Genomic DNA, 5,316 nt, shown 5'->3' on the forward strand with positions numbered 1-5,316 from the left:
GTGAAAAAAGTTTGTTTTGAAAGCTTCTTGATGGCCGAAACTTTTGAGTGCTATTAGCCCTTATTTTCAAGAAATTTTGAGGGAAATCTTGCTCCACAAACTATGTTGGACATTAAACTTTGATTGTAAGTTGGATTTAAACCAAAAATCATAAGATTAGATGGGAAGGTTGAATCAAGTGTTGTTGAAAATTTTTTCCGCAGGAGACTTTGAGCAGTTTTGAAAAATCTGTTATATCTTGGTGTAGAAAAATCCTAGTTTAGTCCTGTTTGTTGCATTTGAAACTAGACTCATAACTCTTTTAACCGTGTAAAATTCATGATTTGGTTTGCTTTCTATAAATATCAGTAAAATTTCAAATTGGGATGAAAATCCAAAACTATCCTGTTTTTGCACTTAGTTGAGTAGTGAATTAAGGATGAGATTTGACTAATTTATGGATTGAATTTTATGAAGGTGTCTTCTAGAGAGATGCAATCTTTTGAGTCGATTTCTAACGGTATAAGATTTATGATATTTGGACTTACGAAACTCAAATTATGATTTTTCAAAAGGTGTTACAAAAATTGAAATTTTCTTATGAAATGACAAAAAAATTTCGAAGGTTTTGGCCGAATCTTGGATTGGAATTTGTCTCGTTTCCTCTAGTTTTAAAGTGAAATTTTGCTCAACATAACTTGCTAATCAATTGTCTTCGAATGTGCTTTTAAAAGGAGCAACAAGTTTGAATTAAAAAGGGGTGAAAATTGGAGCGTCATGCCAAGAGTTTTGTGAAAAAATTTCACTTGCTTGATGTTCAAAACTTAGAAGATTTGTTGACATCTTTGCTAAGAAATAAATGATGGTTTTGGTGAAGTTTTGACTTCATAAATTTTAAAAAACTTGAACACTTATTTATATATCAAAACTTGGGCAAAAGATTATAAGTTAAGGAAGTGAAAGTAGTTTTCCCTCCACCGTGTGTTTTGTTAAACTTTTGAGCGGATTGGCTAAATTTTGAATCTTCTCTTGAGTGTTATCTTAGTGGTTAAGTGAAGAGAGTTTCTCTCTTAATTTGACAAAAAATTGAGCATGTTTGAGTGAAGGGTTAAGAGGAAATTATTTGGCCTTGGTTAAACGATTATAGGTAATCGTTAATTGTACATATCTCAGGTATTCAAAAGGAATTCGAGGGAAACCCCGTGGAGAACTTGTGAAAGCTTTCTCTCGTCTTGCTTACTTGACTATTGGTGAATATCAAGTGCATGTTTCTTGATATTTTGATTTGAATGATACCCCATGTTGTGTGTTTGAATATTGAATTTGATGAGGTAGGGGTGTACTTTATCACACTCGTCCTTCCCTTCTTGAATGATCTTATACTTGTTTGAACTTTATTGACATGTACTTGTATTTGTACTTGTGCTTGACTTGTAAGTGCTGAGCGGCAACATGTACCACACTCAATTCGAATGGAAAATGCCTTTCATCCCGTGTCAGTACTTTTATCTTGATTAAATTGATTGGAGTATTATCTCATCGACTCTAGTGCTGAGCGGCAGCAGCATGTACCACAGTCAATCCGAATGGGAGGTGCCTCTCATCCCGTCTCAATACTCTTGATTAAGTCGATTGGAGAGTTATTTCATCGACCCTAATGCTGAGTAGTAGCATGTACCACACTCAATCCGAGTGGGAAGTGCCTCTCATCCTATCTCAGTACTTTATCTTGATTAAGTCGATTGGAGAGTTATTTCATCGACCCTAGTGCTGAGCTGCAGTATGTACCACACTCAATTCGAGTGGGAGGTGTTTCTCATCCTGTCTCAGTACCTTTATCTTGATTAAGTCGATTGGAGAATTATTTCATCGATCATATTTGCTATTGCATGGGTATATTCGAGTATTACCAAAACTCTTATAGATGTTCGGGCCCAATAGAGGGTGAAACGGTGGATGGGGATTTGTGTCAAGTGAATTCTATGGACTTGTTACTTGTGTGGTTGTCAGAGTGTCAACAAAAGAAAATAATATCCAAAATCGTGAAATGGCAAGTTTATGGATTAGCTCCTAAGAGCTCATGTATCCTCTTAATGAACGTGTTTTAGTCCTTTTGTGGTTTTACGTGAAACTATTTTTATTATTCTGTACATGTGCTATTTGAGTTGATTTATGGTGTGCTTGCTTTACTTGCTTGCTTGTTTTCTTGATCTCACTGAACTTCCACTCATCCCTTTAACTTTGTTATTCTTTAATAGGAATTTGAAGTGAAAAATTGGAGGCGCTAGACTAGTCAGTTTTTGTTTAGAGTTAGTGTAATTCCTTGAACAATTTTTGGACATTTTGGAAGTGTAGGTTTCATTTTAATTTGAAATATTGTGGTTGTAATAGTTAAAACTTTGTCTAAGCATTGTGACTTTTGTTATTCAAGTACTTTCCTGATTTTAAGAAATTGTTTGGCTTGAAAATTTGGATTGGGTTCGAGCAAGTGCGTGACTCCTGGAGAGAGTTGGGCAGGCGCCCTATTATACCCTCTGGTTCTTCTTAAGGGGTGGTGGGGGGCGTCACACCCCAACTCTTACAGATCAGAGTACCTTTGATGGAAAGAGGGATAAGGAAAGGTGGGAGAGATCAAATCTCTTATGTTTGATGATCATTAAAAAAGTCGTTTCAGAAACATTTAGAGGAACAATGTCAGAAACGATAGTTGTCACTAAGAAGTTCCTTCATGATATTGAAAAAAGATTTGTCAAGAACGAAAAGATTGAAGTTAGTATGCTTTTGACATGCCTAATTTTAATGAAATATAATGGTAAAGGTAATATCAGAGAGTACATCATGAAGATATCTAATCTTGTTTCGAAATTAAATGCACTTAATTAGTACTCTCTGAAGAGTTACTAATGCATTTGATTTTAATATTTCTTTCTACACAGTGTAGTCAGTTTAAGATGAGTTACAACTATAAAAAAAAAAAAAAAAGACTTGATTTCTAAATAAACTCATATCACATTGTGTAAAGGAAGAGAAAAGGTTTAAACAAAATCAGATAGAAAGTGATTATCTTATTTCAACCACTAATAATAAATGTAAGTAATTTAAGAGAAAGAATGATAAAGAAATTGCAGGTACGATATCACAAAAGAAACAACAAAAGAAATCAGTTGATCAAGGAAAGAATAGTAGTTTCTTCTGTAGAGTTGAAGGGCATAAAAGGAAGCATTGCTCCAATTATCACGTTTGACGTGATAAGAAAGATATGCTTCTTAATTTAATTTGTTCTGAGGTTAATTTAATTTCAATACCTAGACACACATGATGGTTAGATTTCAATACAACAATTCACATCAGTGTGTCTATGCAGGGTTGTCTGAATTACCAAAAGTCTAATGATAATGAAAAATATATCTATGTCGACGATGGCAAAACAGTTCAAGTTGAAATAATAGGAGTTTTTAGATTATTGTTAAAGATCGAATTATATTTGGATCTTAATGAAACATTTATTATACCATTTTTTGATAGAATTTGATTTTTATTTCTTCTTTGGACAAATTTGGTTATTTTTGTTCATTTGAAAATGAAAAATTTTAATTGTTTCATGATTTAAAATTAGTTAATTCCAATTTTTAATGCATTACGATAATTTATATTTGATTGATACAATTGTCTCATTTAATGAATCCTTGCATTTGTATACTAGAGGAATAAAAAGAAATTAATCAATGACAATTCGACTGCACTATAACACAAGAGATTGGGGTCATATTTTCAAATGAAAAATGAAAAGACTTGTGTCAAATGAAATTCTCGATTCCTTGAACTTTTATAAATTTTAATAATTGTGTTAATTATATAAAGGGAATACAAACCAATAAAATGAGATTTGAAACTAATATGTCATTAGACGTCTTAAAACTTATATATACAGATATTTGTGAGTCATTTCCCACATCTATTTGAAATGATCAATAATATTTTAAAACATTCATAGATATTTTTCAAGATATGACTATATATATTTCATTTTTGAAAAATCACAGTTGTTGGACGTGTTCAAAATTTTTAAAGTTAAAATTGAGAATCAACTCAATAAAAAAAAATCAAAAGCGTCAGATCTGGACTGTGGTGGTGAATACTATAGCAGATATGATGATTCAAGTGAATAACTTCCAGGGCAATTTGTTAAATATCTATAGGAATGCGGTATCGTCCCACAGTATACTATACTAGGTTCACCTACTATGAATGATGTAGTTGAAAGATGAAATAGAACGCTTAAAGATATAGTAAGAAGTATAATATGTCATTTTATCTTACCAGAACCACTCCGGAAAGAAAACACTTAACACTGCAGCATATATCGTTAACAGAATTCCAACTAAAACAACTATCAAAATTCCTTATGAGTTTTGGACACAAAAATTCAATTTGAAATATTTACATATTTGAGGATGTCCAACTAAGGGTAAGACCTTTATAAGCCAAATGAAAAGAAACTGGATTCAAGGAAGGTTAGTTATTATGTTATTGGATATTCTGAAAAATTCAAGAGTTACAAGTTTTATGATTTTACGACTAAATCGATTTTCGAGATAGAAAATGCTCGATTCTTTGAGGATGTCTTGTTTGGAGAAGAAGATATAGTAAGGGACATTGTCTTTGAAAAGAAATATATTAATATTCCACAAGTGTCATTGATCTTGTTCAGAATTTCATTCCTGACCTTGATTGTGACACAACAATGTTGAGAAATAAACTGTTATAGAAGACCAAACTCTATCTCTTCAAGAACCAATGTCATTAAGAAAATCCACTATAGAAAGGTGAAATTGCAGTGATTACAGTATTTTTCTCCAAAAACATGAGAATGACACTGGATTGATGGAAGATGATTCAATCAATTTCTGTCAAATTATGAAAAGTTCAAAATTCTCAAAAGTGGGTCGATGCTATGAATAAAGAGTTTAAATCTATAAAAGACAATGAAATTTGGGGATCTTGTCCCATTGTTAGAAGGAGCGAAACCTATTAATCGCAAATTAATATTTAAAATCAAAAGAGATACGAAAGGCAATGTGAAAAAATACAAAACTCATCTTATCGCTAAGCATTTTACAAGAAAGGAAGGTATCAACTCTAAAGAAACTTTCTCTCCGATCATTTCGAAAGACTGTTTTAGAATTATTCTGGCATTAGTAGTGCATTTCAATCTTGAATTATATTATATGGATATAAAGACAGCGTTTCTCAATGTAATATTGATGAGACGATTTATATGGTACAACTAGAAAATTTTTATATTAGGAGATCTCAAAAAATATGATTTGTAACTTA

This window comes from Coffea arabica, unplaced genomic scaffold (genome assembly GCF_036785885.1).
Source record: "Coffea arabica cultivar ET-39 unplaced genomic scaffold, Coffea Arabica ET-39 HiFi ptg000014l, whole genome shotgun sequence".
Lineage (NCBI taxonomy): Eukaryota > Viridiplantae > Streptophyta > Magnoliopsida > Gentianales > Rubiaceae > Coffea > Coffea arabica.